Raw genomic sequence first — 20,400 nt, 5'->3', positions numbered from 1 at the left:
ATTTAAAAATTAACACTAGATGGCGCCAGAGAGCCAGAGAGGCTGTGGATTTGCTTCCAGAAATAAGATAGACCTGAATGAAAGGGGCGGCCTGTGGGTGACAGAGGTTATTTCTGAGAGAAATGCTGCAAAGCAGGGGCTCTGGCAGTCACTTCTGCACATCCTCGCAGCGTGATCTGTCTTCACCAAGCCTTTGCACAACCTTTTCAGCCCAGGTACCATCTTCTGGCTGAAGTGTATGCAAGAGGCAGGTTGGTCTTGAGCAGTGGAGGGAGAATAAAAGAAAAAGGCAGAAGGAGCGGACCGTGCAGTGAGCATGTGCCCCAGCAGTGCCTCTCTAGGGTGCATGGTCACAGCCAAGGAGAGGGAGAGCTGGATCATGAGGGAAGGCGGAGACCAGAAGACCAACTACCGGCAGGTGGCTTCTGCTCTCTGGGCCCCGAGTTTTTCAAGGAAAGAATGGAGAACTTGGTGATTAAGAAATTATGGCAAAATTTACGTAATGTAAAACTTAGCATTTTAACTTTTTTAAAAAACTTTTTCACTATGGTAAAATATGTAACATAAAATTTACCATCTTAACTTTTTTTTTAAAAAATTTTTAAAGCTTATTTGTTTTGAGAGAGAGGCAGAGAGAGTAAGCAGGGGAGGCACAGAGAGAGAGGGAGAGAGAGAATTGCAGTATGAGCCAGGGGGCTTCATCAAGAGGCAAAGTGTGTCATTACTGAGGACAGGGAAGGATGTTTGGAGGAAATGCGATGTCTTGAACTTCATTCAATGTGCTCGCCCTTTCCAATTTGAACAGAGCAAGGATTTTGCAAGAGAGTACAACAGATGCACCAAGAAGTCAGGAAGCTCGGGAGGAGAGAGAGAGGCTGGGGCGGGACACAGGTCCCTTTTCCTTCCAAGGGGCTGGTGGTGACTCTGCAGGATGACTGGGTTTTGGCTCCCCACCAGGAGTTTCTGTTTGGTATGCAGGAGTGAGCCTTGCAAATGGCGATGGTATCTGCACGGGGCAATTGCAGAGCTGCAGGAACAGGCCGGCTCACCCAGGAGGCTTCAGCTGCCGCTGGTGGAGGCAGGCGCAGACTGTGGGGCAGGAGTAGAGCAGTGAAGGGAAGGAAGGGCAGAGACCAGGCCTGAGCTGCTATTTCAGATGGTTCCAGAGCTGCCAGGGGTGGTGATACTGCAGAGAAATTCTTCCTGGGGGAAGAGTTGCAGACAGTAATTTCCTCAGTTATCTGCTGAGGAGTGGGGCCTGGAAAGCTCTTTCTGGCATGCAACAGGGCATGGTTTATTGAGCACTGTTTTGGTCCTAAAAGGCCCAGTAGTGAAGCACTTGGCCTAGACTCTAGTTGGGGTCATGGGGACTCAGGCAAGCCTGGTCAGGGAGTACAGCCTGGAGGAGGTGATGTGTGAGCTGGGCCTTGAGAGATGCATAGGAGTTTAGATGAACCATGGGGCAAGGGGCAGAGGTGGGGCAGAGGGCAGCTGGGGGTCTAGGTCTAGGCAGAGGAAATAGGCCTCCAGGCCAAGCTCTGATGGTGAACAGTGGTATGGAAGGTTCTGACAACCTCACGTGGTGGGAATATTAGGTTGCCTGTGGTGGTTGTGTAGGTATAAGTTGCAGTTGAAGAAGGAAGCAGGGGCCAGATTGTGCTAGGCCTTTTATGTCTTCTAACCTGGTGAGGGAGTTTGAGTTTTATCTTGAAGACTGTGGCAGCCAGTGGAGGGTGTGAAGCAGAGGGGTGACATTGTAAGACACACCTTTTTGATAAAGGACTCTGTGGAGACTGGATGGGTGGGGGCAAGACCTGAATCGAGTGCCCATAGTGCCCTCCTCCAGACCAGGCTGACTCTATTCCAGGGTAGAAGTGTTGGTCAGAGCCTAGGTAACAGAAACAGAAAGGAGAGAAAAGGAAAGTGCTTTTTTCCCGCTGTACAACTTTAGGGGCCACCAGTCTCACAGACCATGGTGCGAAAAATAGGCCTTAAATTGGACAGTGCACATTCTATGCAACCCTATATGGCATCCCTGAATAAACAGATTGAAGACTAAAGAGGATCAAGAAGATAAACGATGGTGGTTCATTGAATGTGAGGGAAGGAGTAGAGAGGGTTCAGAGATGACCCCCAGGCTTCTGACTTCGCTATGGGATTAGGGGATATTGGTGTCATTCATTGAATCAGAGGACACAGAAAGAGCGCAGATTTGGGAGACATGACTGGGAGAAACTGGGAAAACCGTTGGAAGCAAGAGACTTTGTGGGTATGGACACAAAACCCTGGAAAGCAGGGACTTTTTCCACCTTGCGGTTCCTGGCTCCCAGCTGGGCACGTGGTGACCTTTCCTGACTCCCCTGGGGGCTCATCCAGGCTCCTTATGGCAGTTAGCATTAGTGTTCAGAATGGTGGATGGCTTTGGGGTCAAGAACTAGTAGCAAAGAGAGTAAATGCTGTACAAGAGCCCTCCAGGGACATCCTACGTTGTCTCCATGGTGACCGCAAACAAACAGAGAACCCAAGAGGGTGCTGGGTCATTATGAGGTCACTCACACCACTTCCAAGACAGATGCCTAAAAGGAAAACCCAAAAAAACCTGGTGGTGGAACTGAACTCAACCACTTTCTTTTATTTATTTATTTTTAACCAAATGCAGTCAATCTCATTTTGTGTGTAGCTAGGCATCGTGAGAAGACTCCAGGATGAGCCACCCTTGTGAGCCTGGGGTTTGGTTTGTGCCTGGGCAGGGTCCCCTCATGAGAGACACAGTTCCCACCTCTTGTTTATTTGTTTTTATTTTATTTATTTTGAAAGAGGGAGAGAGAGGGAGAGAGAGGGAGAGAGAGAGAGAATCCCAAGCAGGCTCCAAGCCGTCAGTGTAGAACCTGATGTGTGGTTTGATCTCATAAACCCTGAGATCATGGCCTGAGCCAAAATCAAGAATTGGATGCTTAACCAACTGAGCTACTCAGGTGCCCCCCAACCTCTTGTTTTTATTCAGGGAATTTGCTCAACCCCATGCTTTCCCCAGGGTCACCTACTCACTGCTCTGCAGAGAACATTAAAAGCATCCATGAAAGAGACATGGCAGATTTTGTTGGCCATGAACCTCAAAGATGAATTTTCCTATCACATTTTATGAGTATGGGTTTTAAAGCCTCCATAATGCAGGGCTGCCCCTCTCCAGTACCCATGAACTTCCTCTTACGGTGACGATTTGTGTTGTTAATTTGGCCAGGAGAAGACCTTGGACAATACTGGATCATGTAGCGTATGGAACTGATAGAGATGATTATCTTTTTTCTTTTTTTTCCCCTATGGATAGCAAAGGGAAGATTTTGCTGTCTTCCTTGAACTTCTTAGCTCACAGATGGGATCCTTTGTGAGGAGCTTGGGTGGGGATCCCAGGCAGGCAGAAGATGATGTGGTCTCCAACAGTATCCAAAGACCCTGAGGGTTAGGAAGAACAGATTAAGGCATGGATTTATTTTGTTAATGATTATTTTTGAGAGAGAGAGACAGAGTATGAGCTGCGGCGGGGCAGAGAGAGAGGGAGACACAGAATCCGAAGCAGGCTCCAGGCTCTGAGTTGTCAGCACAGAGCCCGATGCGGAGCTTGAACCCACAAACCGGGAGATCATGACCTGAGCCAAAGTCAGACACTCAACTGACTAAGCCACCCAGGTGCCCCATAAGGTGTGGATTTTGAAGGGACCTCCAGGAGCAGTAGGTGGTGACATGAACAGAACCATAGATTGTTGGAGCTGGACAAAGCCTTTGGGATTGTTTGCCCCAGTTTGTTGAATTTGTGGATTGGGCACCAAAGCCTGAGGTTTTACTCAAGGTTATCTGGAGGCCTCTAACACTTAAAAATAATTCTTTAATTTACAAAGCGGAAGGTTTTTTTTTTTTTTTTTTGGTTAAGTGGGGCAGTTAAATGAAACACAAGCCTCCATTTGTGGTCTAATAATAACCCAAAAGTTTTCTCCTGCCCTAAATTAAGAATCCTCATTAACGAATTGGGCTTTTGTTTGCAAGAAGGCACAGAGCATGGCCTGTTTTCCCCCTGCCTAGGACAGCAGCAATTATAGCTCATAGCTTAGGCAATGATTTTCTGGTGCCTTCTCTGTGCTTGTAAGAGATTAGAGTCACTAATGAGACATTAATGATCCAGCTCCCAAACTTAACTAGAGTTCACTCTTGCCTTTTCAGAAAGAGGTGGCGAGATTTTCTTCCCCCTTTCCCCAACCTGTGGTGGTAAATTCAGGCAAAACCCTGGTGCAAGGAGCAGATTTGCAGAAGTGGGGCCCCCAAATGCCTGACCACTGTGGAAAATGACTTCTCCAAGCAAAGGGCACAGGACCCTAGACAACAGGCGTGCATTTGATACATTGGAAACCTGGTTCTCCCGCCGTTGGCCTGGCCGTGTGTTTTTCTGTTGGAGAATGCATCACCTGAACACGATCTGCTCAGTCACATTTCTGTTCACCTGGCTTGGCCTCACTCTAAGAGTACTCTTCTCCTTGTCATCATGGACATTTGTTTTGAAATGCCCTGGGACTTGCTGCCCACCTCAAGCATGCCTTCAGGAGCTTGGTGGGCTTCTACTTGGAGAGTCGAGAAACACTGGTCCTGACCCTCCAGGGTGGGTGGCTCGGGGGACAGTGGGGTCTCACCGAGGCTCTCTCTGAGCATGTTCCACCTTAGGCCTGACAGAACATCTATGACCAACGTGTAAATGGATGCTGTTCTAGAACCTGAGAGCCACAAAATCTGGCCTGGGCGGTGGCTGTCTCACCTGCACATCTCTGTGCTGATCGCTGCTCTCCCCTCATTTGTCCGCTTAGCCTCCCCTCAATGATAACTGTCTTAGATTGGGCTCCCTTAGAAGGAATTTGAGTCTAAATAGTTTACTTGATGGGGGGGCAGACTTGGGGGGTACGAGAGAGAAGGGGAGTGACTCCAGAGGGCAGGCTGACAAGCCGCTGTTGCTGTGGGCACTTGGGGCACCGTGCCCCTGATGACCTCTGGGAGCCACCAACCCCCTCCCCAGGGGCAGAGAAGCTGCCTTCTCTGTCACCAGCTCCTGTCCTGCATTGCTTGAGGGCTGTCCCACATTCAAGGATGGAGTGGGCCCCTCACCTTTGGCAGAGAGCCCAGATAGTCACAGGGGAGAGGCACTTGTGAGTTCCGGAATGGTGGGTGCTGGGCCCCTGTGTCTGCCCCGTGACCGTGACTGGGGTTTGAGCCTCTGCTGTGTGACAGGTGCTCCACGGGTGCACACCTGTCTGACTCTTCTCCTGGAGGAGGAAAGGAGAGAGTCAGCAGCTTGCTCAAGGTCACGCAACTCATACAGCAGCCTGTCTGGCTGCAGAGCCTGAGCTGCCTTGCCGGTGTCTCCTTTGAGGTGTCCTGTCTGGCCTCCGGCTCAGTGCAGGTGGCCTTGGGGACATCTCTTGTGAGCTGCTTCCCCGGGGGAGTCACAGTGCTTCTCACCTTGGCTCCGAAGGGCTGTGTGTTAGACGCTCCAGCGGCACAGGGCAGGGTCCCTGCTAAGCCCACTCTTCTCGTGAGGTCCTCCAAGATGCGAGGTCGAGAAGTCTGCCCAAGCCCTCAGTGGAGCGAGCTCCAAACTCACTTGATTCTCCAGTGCTGTCGTCACTGTGCTGGGGTGTGGTGAGATAACCACTCCATCCACTGCCAGGCGAGTGTGAATCAGGGACATCTCAGTGGTGTACAATATGGTTAATATCTATCAAAATTACCGATCCACGTGGCCACATCCCCAGTAATTCTACTTCTGGGAGGTTATCATGCAGCTACACCTGCAAGTGAGTGAAATGGTGTATGCATTTGGTGGGTCCCAGCAGCATGGTCGGTGCTTGTAAAAGGTTGGAAATCGCCTAAATGACCATCAGTAGGAGCCTGGCTAAAGCAGGTGTGGGACATCCATGCGATGAACTCCCAGGCAGCCATGGAAAAATGAAGACGCGGGCTGTGTATTTGTTTGTTAGAGAAAAAAAAAAACCCCAGGGGTGGAACTGTGTGTGTGCTGTGCTGTAACTTGTGTGAAGAAAGTGTGTGTATTTGATTGCTTTTGTGTGTCTCTGGCAGGAGACCCAGCATTGATTGCTTCTGGGAGGGGTCCTGGGAGGCTGGAGTCGGGTGGGAAGGAGACTCTTTTGGTCTACCGTTTAGTGTCTTGTGAATGTCAAATCATGTGGATATTGGCTGCCTACTCAAAAGTAAATAGCATTTAAAAAATATTTAAAATCAGTGTGTTCTTTTTGTTATATCGCATTGAACTCTGAAATCCCCACCTCCCCATCTGTAAAATGAGAGAAGTCATATTTGTCTTAGAGAGTGCTGACTGCTCTCTACGTGTCTGTTCCCTTATAGTGCTTACCACCACTCTTACACATTTAGTTTTAGGAGCGTTGACTTGATCTGTCTTGCTGCTCGAGAAGAATCATGAAGGCAGAAATTGGGTATCACTTGTTTACCCTGCTCTGTCTCTGGGACCTGCATTTGGTGGGGGCTAAACAAAAATATTTTTTGGAATAATAAATGAGTGAAGGCACTCTGTTCATCAGAACATGCTCTTTGTCTTTGTTACTATTATTTGTTGCATCAAGAGGCAGCCGGGCATACAGGCTCAGGTGGTCGAGGTTCAAATTCCAGCTCTACCACGTTTTAGCTGTGTGACCATGGGCAAGTCCCTTAATCTCTCTGTGCTCCAATTTCTTCATGAGCAAATTGGGAGCTGTGGAAGGACCTACCACACAGGATGGCTGTGAGGATACATGTATGCAAACACTTCAAACAGCACCTGGCACTCTGTACATGTGAGGTATTTAAAAAAAAATTTTTTTTTTAACGTTCATTTATTTTTGGGAGAGCGAGAAAGCAGAGGAGGGGCAGAGAGAGAGGGAGACACAGAATACGAAGTAGGCTCCAGGCTCTGAGCTGTCAGCATAAAGCCTGATGTGGAGCTTGAACTCACGGACCAGACAGCACAGAGCCCGACGCTGAGCTCGAACTCACGGACCGTGAGATCATGACCTGAGCTGAAATCAAGAGTCAGATGCTCAACCGACTGAGCCACCTGGATGCCCTGAGGCAAAACTTCTTGTAGAATTTGGGAAGACCTTGAGATGAGTAGGAGTACTTGCTTGTTCCCCCTCTCAGTTCTTCCTTTCCAGTAAAGTGGCTCATTCTCTGAGTGGTCTCTCTTATTTTTCCAGAAAGGACCATTGGGGAAAAAGGCTCCCCAATTTAGGGGAGAGTCAGCCTCCAGGTCGTACAGGGATTATATATGTGTGTGTGTGGGGGGGCTCTTTTGTTCTTTTCTTTCCCAGCACCTGAGTCTGCACCCAGTCCTCATGAACCCCCTGGGCCATACACTAGCCTTCCGGGTGAGTTCATGCCCTCCGCCTGTCCCCCAGGTGCAGCTGGGTGGGGTTTGTGAAAGTCCCGGCTCTGGTTCAAGTGGTTCAGCCTCTCCCTCTATGGGCCTGGGGGAGTTGAAGTTGGCCCAGGAGGCCTGGAGAGCAGCAGGATGCCTTGGAAACCCTCTGCTTTCTGTTTGACCGGTGTGAAAAGTGACTCTTCTGCTGCCAGCTTACTGATTATCATTGGGAAAAACTGTGCCTTGAGGCCTTGACGGAGATGCACAAAGGATGTGGACCACTGGGGCCTGACCTGCTCGGGGCATCTCCCTGGGGAGTGGGTCTGGATCCATGGGGAGCTTGGCCAGGCCGATCCAAGTGCATTGGGAGAGTGGCTTTCAGGACATTTTTTCAGCATCTGTCTGCATCCTGATGGGCTCCTCCAGTGCTCTTACCCCTCTCATTCCTGAGTGATCACCCTCCTCTCTGAAAGGTGGGGGAAATGTAGGGGTGGCCTGTTGCGCTCGCCCTCCTGAGCACCTTTCGTTCCATGGCTTGCAGTACAGCCACTGTGCATCAGGGTGATGCTGGAAAGTTCTCTTGCCGCTGGGAGGCTGGGTGCTGGTGGGAGATGGCTCATTAGTGCCAGGCATTCTCCACGGAGTTGTCTGCCCATTGGAAGTGTCTCCCTGAGATGGTGCTGGCTACCTTGGGTTGGCTCATTGGAACTTGAACAGGTGGCCGTGACAGCCAAACTTGAAAGACGGCAGGAGCGGTGCGCTCCAGTGCCTGGGCTCTGAAATTAATTTCCTTTCTTCTCAGGAATCTCTAGGCACATTTGTTTTTCATCTTGTTTCCTGACACAGGATAGCATCTTATCACAGTAAAATGAACCCTCAGTGTTCACACCCCCCTCGTTGCTCGGCCATATGGAAACAGGAGTAAACAAAATCACCACTGTGTTTCAAAAACTGAGGACAGGGACAGTAGGTTGACAATAGCCTGAAGAGGAGAGAAGAAGCCCAACCTCTCCTTATCTGCTGGGTCTTGGGGGGCAGGATGGAGGAGGAGCCAGAATGTCTAACCATGCTGTTTTCCTTTGTTTTGAAGTTCTGCATCCTGCAGGGGTCATAAAAAAGAAAGAAAAAATTTCTAGTACTTTATTTTCCAACACTCTAAAATAGGAAACCAACCAACCAAACAAAAACCCCTCCCAGTCTCCCTTCTCTGCACCTTACCTCCGAAAAAGCAAACCGGACGTAAAGGCCACACACTGCCAGACTGTAGGCTGTCTCTGGCTTGCTGATGTGCTTTGTTTGGCCCACACAATATATATGCTATTATTATTTTTAATTTGGGCCAGCAGTTAAACATTGGGGGATTTCAAATAACTATGCAGAAAATCCAGAGTCCCTGACCACACTCAATTGCGAAACCAGATGGAACCATGAAGTTGCAGGGGGCTCGTCAGGCCTCTGTTGTCTTGGCTGGTCTCTGACCCCTGTAGGCATCTAATTGTACCATTTCTGGTGTAAAACACCTGGCAACCAGCTGTTGTCAGAGTATTTTTCTGGATTAAGCTTTCTGGAGCAGTGGGAGCATGGTGCTAGTATTCTTAGTTTCTTCTCCAGATTTGTCTCACCCACTCAACTTTCTTGATTGGCTTTATCAACCCAATTTTTCTGTATTCATGTGAAGCCTGGCAGGTAAGCTTCCATTTGAGTCTCCCTGGCTTTAAGAACTTTGCTATTTGATTTTAAATTAGGAGGCTTTGTAAATTTATGAATGTTCTGATTTGAATGATTTTGAGTTAGTGGGAAACTGTGAGTTTCATGTTGAGCCATGTTGACTTAGTAACTTTTTTCCAGGAATGTGTCTATTTCATCCAAGTTGTATTTATTGACATAACTGTTGCCCTAACATTTCCTTGTTATCTTTTTACTGTCTGCAGGATCTGTAGTGATGTCCCCTCTCTCATTTCTGATATTAGAATTTGTGGGTTTATTTCCTTGTTTTCAGTGTTCAAACTAACTTAATGATTCTTTTTAAAAAATATTTTTAATGTTTTATTTTTGAGAGAGAGAGAGAGAGAGAGAGAGAGAGAGAGAGAACAAGCAGGGGAGGGGCAGAGAGAGAAGGAGACACAGAATCCAAAGCAGGCTCCACACAGGGCTCGAACCCATGAATGGAGAGATCATGACCTGAGCCAAAGTTGGACTCTTAACCTACTGAGCCACCCAGGTACCCCTTAATGATTCTTAATATAGCTATGCTTTGACTATGTCCATGTATTATTCTATGCCTGTCTATACTCTTAGATTCCCCAAGTTGCCTCCTTTTTTTCTGAAGGCACCAACCACCTCCTGGACCATACTGCAGCCACCACTGGGGCCAACCAGTCACCTGCCCTGAGAGAGCTGGGCCATCCTCTTCCCTGTGCTCTGCAGCTAGGCCAACCTGCCATGTGCCTGAAGTTTTCTGGTTCTTCCTGCCACTTTTGGACTTGGATAAGCAGAAGCTCCATGCAGTTATGGAGTCTGGCATCTGCAGGTTCAGGGGAGGGTCACCCTATGGGGTAAACATTGACTAGTGGGAAACAGGAGATAGGAGTGAGCTTGCCAGGACCACAACTAGGCAGAGTTGAGTAAGACATTGAAGATGCAAAGTAAGGAATTGGCAGATACGCTTCTGTCCTTCTTTTCTCCCGTGGACTGTTCTTGAGGGTCAGTTTCCCCTTGTAGCTCACCTGTGTCTTCATATGTGGAGTGAATCCACCTGCCTGGTGTTCTGTTGTGTCTCTTTGTGGCTTGTAGTGAACAGAGGCAGCACTCTGTAATGCTCCTCTTTCCTCTGACCCTTTCCCCTTTCCCTTGTTCTTAAAGTCTGTAGAAAGTATCCCCCCAGTAAAGTGTAAATGTCCTAATCCTTGTCTCAGGCTCTGTTTCTTAGCGGATATGGGCTAAGATGGTACGAAAGTCTAAAGACAGGACACTAGATGAATTTGACTTTTATTTTGAATTTTCACCCTTTAATGAGTTATTGTAATAGGAAAAAAATCACTTAATTCTGGTTTTTTTTTTTTGAGAAAAAAGAACAGGCCATTCATTGATATTCATAGGCTGAATTTGTTATGTTTTCTTTGATATATATGTCTTAAAAAGTTGAGCAACCATTTAAGAATCAGGAAATTTTTACATAGGAATACAGATTTTTTTTTTTTTACTTCTTTTGGAGCAGGGGAAAATCTGCAATATAGGCCAATAATCAGCTGGTTTGGGCATAGGCACACTTTAATTTTTTTTTTTTTACATTTATTTATTTTTGATAGAGTGAGACAGAGCTTGAGCAGGGGAGGGGCAGAGAGAGAGGGAGACACAGAATCCAAAGCAGGCTCCAGGCTCTGAGCTGTTAGCACAGAGCCCGACATGGGGCTCGAACCCACAAACCATGAAATCATGACCTGAGCTGAAGTCGGACGCTTAACTGACTGAGCCACCCAGGCGCCCCTGGGCATAGGCACACTTTAGATGGCACACCGGCTGAATGTGGTCCCAGCACTCCACAGTGACAAATATACTCCTGCCCATCCCCCCATCCCCCCCCCCCCCAATCTATGGAACGTGCCTGCCTCCTCATAGACATTTGAATTTAAAATCTCTAGGGTAAAGGGAAATTCAGCTAGAAGTCTTGTTGGGATAGGAATTCCTTCTCAGAAGACTTCTATAAACTGTGGCTAATGACTTCTAGATTGCTGAATCATCTGGCTCAGTTAGAAGTGCTCTTTGATCGACGGTGGGAGGCAGATCAAATAATACAGAACACGTGCCAAGATGGCTCTTGCATATGCTGGGAGAGTTCTCTCTAACCAAATGACAGTGTTCTTGAGAGCTCCTGAATCATGAACGAGAGGGAACTGTCAGCTTAGCATCAGGAACGCCGTGAGGAAATTTGGCAACAGAGCCTCTGAGAATTAGAATGTGTGTGTGTGTGTGTGTGTGTGTGTGTGCGCGCGTACTATACACTAACACGTATATAATATTGTACTACATATTATATAGTATATATACACTGTATCTTACATCCAGAGTCACATATGTCTCTGTGTGTATATAAATTGCATGAATTTTGTATGCCTCTTGGAGGAAGGCAGGGAGCCCCTGGTTCTCGGTAGCGGGTGCTGGTTGTAAATCGCTGGCCAACGCAGTGATGCTTGTTTTGGGATTTGTCAGTCTCCTTCATTTCCTCCCTCTTCTTGGTTTCATCACTAGGTTCTGGCCCTCTTCCACCTCTGCCAGAGCTCCGAGGAACCGAGCTGAGTTGTAGAGAAACAGCTAGCCGGTTATTCTGACGCATCATCCTTCTCAGTGGCTGCCGCCACCCCCTTGGAGTTGAATGGTTCTTTAATATTTTCAAAGTGTTTTCACATCTCTCATCTCGTTAGATCCCTCTGATAGGCATGTGAGGATTTAAGATGGAAAGTGAGTCATAGTGAGGCTAAGTGGTTTGTCCTCTACTGTCAGCAAGGCAGGAGAAGAACAGGGATTTGGCCCAGGTCTCCAGTGGTTCCCCACTTGACTCCCAGCCCGTCAACTGGCAACATTATCTGGCTTTAATGCTTCAGCCAGACTGATGGAAGCAGTGTTTTTACAAACTGTGGGATTCAACCCAGTTGTAAAATCAGTTTAATGGGTAAAACTAGTTTTTACGAATGAAATGGAATAGAATAGATATCAAAGAACATCACATGTAAGGATGAGGGTTGTTTAGTAAAGCTTTAGGTGTAAGTCTGCTGCTATTTGGATTACCTGGGCTCTGGCTGTTGTTTGGTCAAGAACAGATTCACATTCCTTTCCATGTGGATTTTTGGATGCTGTGATGCCTGAGGTTTTTTTGTTTTTTGTTTTTTTAAATTTTTTTAAATGTTTATTTATTTATTAAAAAAAATTTTTTTTAACGTTTATTTATTTTTGAGACAGAGAGAGACAGAGCATGAACGGGGGAGGGGCAGAGAGAGAGGGAGGCACAGAATCGGAAGCAGGCTCCAGGCTCTGAGCCATCAGCCCAGAGCCCGACGCGGGGCTCGAACTCGCAGACCGCGAGATGGTGACCTGAGCTGAAGTCGGACACTTAACTGACTGAGCCACCCAGGCGCTCCTAAATGTTTATTTTAAAAAAGAGAGAGAGAGAGCTAGAGAGAGCGTGCACAAGTGGGGGAGGGGCAGAGAGAGAGGGAGACACAGAATCCTAAGCAGGCTCCAGGCTCTGAGCTGTCAGCACAGAGCCGACATGGGGCTTGGACCTGTGAACCGTGAGATCATGATCTGAGTCAAACCAACTGAGCCACCCAAGCGCTCCTTGGGTTTTAAGGAGGTTAGATTTTAGAGATATTGTTCGGACGTGCTTCCCTTGCACATCTGATAATTCAAGGTAGGAATGCCCCATGCAGATGACAGAACTTCCAACGTACGTGTGATATTGAACTAATAAAAACCCCAAAACAACCCCAACCCCCCAACTGGAAGACTGTATATTCCTGCTTAGAAAGGCTACAACCAAAGGCACCTGGGTGGCTCAGTCAGTTAAGAATCCAACTTTGGCTTAGGTCATGATCATATGGTTTGTGAGTTGGAGCCCCATGTCGGGCTCTATGCTGACAGTTCAGAGCCTAGGGCCTGTTTTGTATTCTGTGTCATTCTCTCTCTCTCTGCCCCTCCCCGTTCATGTTCTGTCTCTCTCAAAAATAAATAAACGTAAAAAAATAAATAAAAAATAAAAAGAGAGACTAGAACTGAAAGTCATATACCACTAGCTACTGGCACTATGCTAACATACAGTTTCAAAAAAAGAGTAACTTTTTAATATTCTGCTCTGAGCATTTGACAAATAAATGCATGGACCTCAGAGCAAACAGGTGGAAGAAGAGGCTATGCCCAGCAGAAACTTGGGGGCAGGAAGTGGACAGAAGTAGATATAATTAAGGAAGTAAATGGGACTTAAAGCTGAGAAGGAGGCCAAGGTCAGTCCTGAGACGGTGTCTCATGACCAGGGGAGTCGGGAAGGAGCAGAGGAGTGTAGGACAGATCAGGACACAGTGACCACGAAGAAGAAGGGAGGTTATTGAGGAACTGTTCCTAACAGGTGTTGCCCAGCGAGCTTACAGGCAGTTTCCATCGAATGTCTGGACCAATGATTACAAGTGTGAATGATTAAGTAGTCAATTTACACTGGGTCATTGAGAAAAACCAGTAAAACGGAAGCCAATCAATCAAGAAAGGTGGTTAATAAATAATAAATAGACTTTTAACATGGAGTACTCTAATTGATTGCCTGTTTGCCTAACTTTTCTTGCAGATGTCCAGGGGGAGAATCACATACTCATAAATCATACTCAGTCAAAGGCAGAATGTTCTTTGAAGGCTATAGTAGCTTCCATCTGTGGTTTTTACTATGTATGCCAAGGTTTTTTCCTCTGTGGGATCATACTTCTGAAATAGCAATGGAAGTCAATGGGAAAATGTGATGATTTACAAACATTTGTTTTACATAAAAAAAAAAACACTCAACTGGCAACCTAAAAAACCAGTGACAATGAAGTCAATAACAATGGAGGAATGATGATAGATTGCTTCTGCGTGTGAAGGAAAAAACAGTAGAGGAAGAGACAGAGTGAATTGGGGCTGGGGTGTGGAGACAGGAGCAGGCAGGGGAGAGACAGAGACAGACACCTGCAGGCCAGAGAAAGGGCATGACTTCCCAGCACTCTCAACCTTCTTCAGTCCTTCTGGTAACTTTTCCTCCCTCCAGCATCGAACTCCCCTACTTGAAACTCCAGGGCTCCCCCTAAAACCTTGATTCCTCTTTGTCCAACCTGACGTAATAAGCCCAGATTCACATAAATAACATGAAGTATTTCTATAGACATGAAATATATTAAAACACATACATAAATATGTACATATAAGTATATAAAATACACAGATGCTCTACAGACCCCAAACCAACCCAGGTCTCTTACCGAAATGACAGTAGTGGTGTTGCTGGCCACATATGCACACGTGGCCCATGGTATCAACCTCTTCTGCTCTCAGTTGTATTTTCTTTCCCCTGTTGACCCTCTGGCTGGCTTCACTTCCTTCGGCTATGCTGAACCCTCAAGATGATGATGCTGGAGTTGACCAGGAGAAGGCCATGGTCATGTTTGGACTGAGGAGAGGGTTGGGGGAAGGCGGGGATGGGAGTGTTGAGTTATCCTAACTGGTACAGTGGTTATCCTAAGTAATGGACTTTTACTGGAGCTCCTGGGTGGCTCAGTTGGTTAAGCGTCTGACTTCGGCTCAGGTCATGATCTCACAGTTTGTGGGTTCAAGCCCCGCGTCAGGCTCTGTGCTGACAGCTGGGGGCCTGGAGCCTGTTTCGGATTCTGTGTCTCCTTCTCTCTCTGCTCCTCCCCTGCTCATGCTCTGTCTCTGTCTCAAAAATAAATAAACATTAACAAAATTTAAGTATGAAATCTTTGTCCTTGAGCTGTGCTTCATCATGGCATTCAAAGACAAGATAGCTGAGTATGGAGATGGCCAGATTCATGGTCTGTGTCATGTATCCATGCCAACTGTCCCAAATTCTCTCAGCATTCACTGTCTTCTAAAGACAGTGTCCTGACCAAGATTCCAAGCCTCTTTTAGTGAACAGTGAGCCCTTGATGCATAAAAAATGTCCAAGTTAATTTTCTTAACATCTACCTTCAGCTTTCTCAGATTGAAAAGCCATTCCCTGCTGTACAATTCCTTTGGCTAAATTCAAATCTTAGCTTTTATTTTGTTTGCTTCCACCCTTTTCTCGTCAGTTTGGTTAGGTAACTCAATCACTTATGGCTGAAAGCCCTCATTTGCTTGCTCAGAAGGCTTGGAACGAGGGGAGAGAAGAATGAGTCCAGGAACAGTTTGTGACAGGTATTAGACCTCTGAGCTGCACGATTCCAACATTGTTCCCAACAATACAAATGTGGCTCAGTGGTCCAGATACAAGACAGTCTAATCCTAACCTGTCTATGGGGGGATTAATGACTTGGGATGTAGTCTGTGTCCAGTGGTAGAAGGCAAAGCTTCTTGCCCATGTTCCTGGATGATTCTGTCAGTTATGTGCTCTGGATAATGTGCACAGGGGCACCTGCTCAACATAGCACTGGATTCAAGAAGCAAGGAGCTGTCGAATGTAATTCATCCATTTCCCACCCCAATGTGGAGACACCTGCAGAAGACACCTTAACTCCTCTCTCATTTTCCTTTTTCTAATATATGAGGAGTTGGCTGAGTGAGGGTAGGGCTGGCTCCTGCCCTGGAGCTCCAGAGGGCAGGAGGCCCAGTGAGTCTGGGGTTCCCAGGCTGCTACTGCAGAGGGCTGGTGCCCGAAAAGTGAGTGCCAAGGTAAGTCACCAGGGGAGGATTCTGTGTAGATAATGGCATTCGGGTATTTGCAGAATTCAGGCTTATCAATAAAGGTGGGAAGGGTAATCCAGACAGAGTTGGATGCTGAGTAGTTATATGGTTACTTGGTTGTACTATCTCATGTTCTGTATAATTTTCTATATTATATCTCTCACAAGATTATTACAGTTTTTTTTTTTTTTTTTGAGAGAGAGAGCATGCATGAGTGGGGCGGATGGGCAGAGGGAGAGAGAGAGAACCTTAAGCAGTCTCCACGCTCAGTGTGGAGCCTGATATGGGGCTTGATCCCATAACCCTGGGATCATGACCTGAGCCAAAGTCAAGAGTCAGATGCTCAACTGACTGAGCCACCCGGGTACCCCTATTATAGTTTTGAAAGCAGAGGTCTCTTAGAGTGAGTGACTCTTACTGTTTTCTATGGAATATGCTAGATAAATACATGTACACTGATTAGCTAGGTTTTATTCAGAAGGCAACATGTCCTTCCCTCTGATTACAGTTGACCTTAATTTTGACCTGTTGGGGCCAACCTGCAGCCAGGAACACTGCTAATTGATTGCTTTTCATTCCAATAGCTCCTATGAGATGGACCGGGCACATTTATCTATTATAAACCAATGTAGAATTCTGCTTCTTTTCACCTTCAGCTGCTGAGCAGTTGTCAGGCGCCACTGACTCCCAAGTCAATTGCTGGGCCTCAAATTTATTGGCTGAGTCACTGGCAACCTCTGGATGATTCCCAGTGAGCCAGTCACCCAGAACATGATTTTGAATTAAAAGTTTATATATTGCTTGGAAGGAACATGGCAGTCATGGCCATAGAGGCCGGGAAGGAGAAATGGTAGAGGTTGGTTTCTGGTGGTGATTGGGGTGGGGCATGAAATAGAAATCTTTCCAGCTAGATAAAGAGCAAAGCTCAGCACATAAATATTTCACTTTGATGCTCATCTGAGATCAAGCTGCAACCTGGAGTTCTCTGATTCCTGGGATGAGCTAGTAGGTGGTGTGCTTTTTAGTGTTGATGTGTTTGATTTAGAAGATGGGGGACCCAGAACACCACTCTGAAGAGTTATGGGCCTATGGGCATATCTGTGCCCTCCTGGAATCATCCTTGCATTGAACACTATTGGCCTTCTTGTTTTAGAGTATGGCACAAAGGGAATGGAAATTTTGGTGGTGTGCAGGAATTTCACTTAGTGAAGATTAATTTCTTAAGTATTGGCCACCTTGGAAAGCCTCTCCTGAGGAGACATGAAGTTGTTAACAGAGCTTCGTATCTTAAAGTGAATTAACTTATCTGATCATTTTTATTCCTTGGCAGGGCAAGGAAATGGTGGGAGGTAGAGGGAATGAAGGGAAATTAATATTTATTATGATTTCTGATGTGCTAGGCCCTGTGCCAGCAATAATACCCATGTACCTCATTGAATCCTCACAAATATGTGAAGGAACTTTCTTTGACCTCAGAGGCAAAGGGTTGAGTTAACAACACCTCCCTGTTGGTCGGTGTAATTGTCTTTATTGTTTCAGTTATTTTTATACCCTTTAATCTTACCCTCTATGTCCATTCCCCAATCTTCCTAATGGCAACCATTCTAATATGCTTGACATACGTCATTTTATTTGTATTATTATTTTTTGGTGTTTATATATGTATGTATGTGTGTATGTATGTATGTATGTATGTGTGTATAGTGTGAGGGGCAGAGAAAGAGAGGGAGAGAGAGAGAATCCCAAGCAGTCTGCATGCTGTCAGTGCAGTGTCTGGTGCGGGGGTTCATTTGTGAGATCATAATCTGAGTTGAAATCAAGAGTCAGGCATTTGACCAACTGAGCCACCCAGGTGCCTCTTGGTGTTTATATTTTAATTTTACATTAATCATGCAGTATGTATCCTGTTTCATTCTTTTTCTTACCACTGTTTAAAAAACTTTTTATTGTGCAAAAATTTCAAACAGTTTCAAAAATTGAAGTGTGATGAACTTCATTGTGCCCATCACTCAAAGTGAAGTGTGCAATTTGTACAGAGTCAAGTTCAACTTGTAGCTACTATTGTTTCATCTGTAATTACCACCCATTCCCACTGTTCACAGATTACTTTGAAGTAAGTTCGAGTACCATACTACATACTCTTCCACCGATAAATATATTGTATGTACCTCTAAATTATAATCATTAAATTACATAATCAATATATCATATTATCATACCTAAAAATTAGAAATAATCAACTCTTCAGTCATTGTTCAAATTTTCCCAAATGTCTCATAATTTTTAAAACTTGTTTGAATCAGAATTCAAAAAAGGTTTATACATTGTGATTGGTTGATGGGTCTCTTGTCTCTTTTAACCTATGGTTCTCCCCTCTGTTCCTAAATAGTTGTTTGTTGAAGATCAGAATATTTATCTTCATGAAATTTTCCAAAGTCTGGATTCTGCCAACTGTATCCCTGTAGTGTTGTTTCCTATGTTCCTCTGCCCTCTGTATTTCCTGTAAATTGGTAGTGAGATCTAGAAACTTGATCAGATTCAGGATAAATATATATACATATCTATATCTCAAGAAATACTTCATAGGGGAAGTTATGGACTTCTATCAAGAGGCACCTAGTGTCTGGTTGTCTCTGTGATGTTAGTGGAGTTGATGATCAATGCCTAGGTCCATGATTTCATTAGGGGTTTCAAAATAATGATAATCTAATTCTATCATTCCTTTATTTATTAGCTGGACTATTTCTATAAAGAGAAACTTAGTTGCCTTGAGATACAGTTTGTATAGGAAAAGCAAGACAGTGCTTGATTCTTTCTTTTTATTTATAAATTTTCAAAATAACGAGCCAGTTCCCCTAAAGATAAATCAATAAAGTTGAAAAAAAAAGCTTTTTAATATTTATTTATTTTTGAGAAAGAGAGAGAGCACAAGCAGGGGAGGGGCAGAGAGAGAGGGAGACACAGACTCCAAAGCAGGCTTTAGGCTCCGAGCTGTCAGCACAGAGTCCGATGTGGGGCTCGAACCCATGAACTATGAGATTGTGACCTGAGCCAAAGTCAGTTGCTCAACCAACTGAGCCACCCAGCTGCCCCAATAAAGCTTTAAAAATAAGATTATAAACTCATATATTTAAACATATTTGAGGGGCACCTGGGTAGCTCAGTTGGTTCAATGTCCGACTCTTGATTTCGACTCAGGTTGTGATCCCAGGGTTATGGGATAGAGCCTCGCATCATGCTCTGCACTGAGCGTGGGGCCTGCTTACGATCCTCTCTCTCTGTCTCTCTCTGGCCCTCTCTCCCACTTGTGCGTGCTCTCTTTATTTCTCTCTCTCTCTTTCTCAAATAAATAAACACATTTGATTATTTCAGTTGTTTGCAGTTATTTATACTGATATGTTTAAATCGCCCCATCTTTGGCAAATGGGAGCCTTTGTAAGGTTTTATTTTGTTTTTTGGTTATTTTGGACACTGTCTCATTAGTCTTTGATAGATAGCTTCCTTGCTTCCTGGTATGATGATCTTTTCCTGGATCATAATACATTTATTGCCCTAGACTGGAGTCAGCCATTTCTTTAAGGAGCCCTGGTTCTGCTTAGTGGGAGATTGTATTCAGAGTCCAGAGCCTGGGTGCTACGAGCACTATGTTTCTACACTTCATCCATATTGCTGTGCACATCCAGTCTGCTTTTTCTAAGTGCTGTGCCATATTCCACAGTGTGCATTCTCTACATGGCACAAATCTACTTCTCCAATCTTGGATGGCTGTCCCCTTCCTGCTACCACAAAACAATGAACATCTTTGAACATGTCCCCTCATGGACCCGTATGAGAATTTTTTTTTTAAAGGCCAATGTTATTATGCCCATTTAATTGGAGAGATTGCCAAGCAACTGGGATTGAGAAAGAAAGTGGGGAAATAGGAAAGAGGGAGGGTGCAGAAAGGGGAGATGAGGCCTAAGGCAGAATGGAACAGCTTAGAGACCATGTTCACCTGGGTGTCTCTTGAGTGGAGGCTTCTCATTTTCCTGCGGTCCTGGTATCGTGAGTTCTGGAGGAAGGACAGGGCAGGAGATGGTGGATCCGCATTCTCCTGGCTCCTCACGGCTGCTCTCCCACCCTTTCTTCATGAGTGAAGAACTCTCAGTACTCTAAAGCTCGTGCCACTGGAATATCTCACAGCTCTATGAGATTTTGTTCATTGTCTACATTTTGGGGTTTCTTCTACACATCCAGTAAGGGCTTTGGTAGGTGACCCCAAGTCTTCTCCATTCCACTTCTTGCCATAATCCTGGTCAGCTTCATTATCCATATGGATGATGCATTCTGCACCACAGGCTCTCAACAACTTGGTCTCCTCTGTACCAACTCCATTCCGAGGACAGAGAGAACAACAAGGTCTTGGTGACTAGAAAGAAGGCCATTATGACTACAGCATGGAATGCTGAGCCCGTAGTGCTAGATGAGGACCCAGTGCTAGGTAGGAACCCAGCATTCAACTTTATAGGTTATATTACAGATTCTGGCCTCTGTCCCAAGAGAAATAAGAAGCTACTGAAAGGGTTTTTTTTTTT

The 20,400-nt window shown here is 45.8% G+C and overlaps 2 long non-coding RNA genes across 3 annotated transcripts; both read right to left on the bottom strand.

Moving 5' to 3' along the window:
• Positions 1–761: 761 nt before the first annotated feature.
• LOC122221648 lies at positions 762–2,443 on the bottom strand. 2 transcript variants are annotated; one of them, XR_006203355.1, is made up of 3 exons: positions 2,310–2,443; positions 1,768–1,888; positions 762–1,203 (listed from the first exon to the last, which is right to left on the bottom strand). It is a non-coding gene; the product is annotated as an uncharacterized LOC122221648 (long non-coding RNA). The 2 variants fall into 2 exon arrangements; XR_006203356.1 differs by lacking the exon at positions 1,768–1,888.
• Positions 2,444–8,198: 5,755 nt separating this feature from the next.
• Positions 8,199–20,178, bottom strand: LOC122221650. Its single transcript, XR_006203358.1, has 3 exons — positions 19,821–20,178; positions 14,407–14,556; positions 8,199–8,510 (listed from the first exon to the last, which is right to left on the bottom strand). It is a non-coding gene; the product is annotated as an uncharacterized LOC122221650 (long non-coding RNA).
• Between the last annotated feature and the right edge of the window lie 222 nt (positions 20,179–20,400).

This window comes from Panthera leo, chromosome B3 (genome assembly GCF_018350215.1).
Source record: "Panthera leo isolate Ple1 chromosome B3, P.leo_Ple1_pat1.1, whole genome shotgun sequence".
NCBI lineage: Eukaryota > Metazoa > Chordata > Mammalia > Carnivora > Felidae > Panthera > Panthera leo.
The sequence above is the reverse complement of the archived record's forward strand: the minus strand, read 5'-3'. Positions and strand labels throughout refer to the sequence as shown.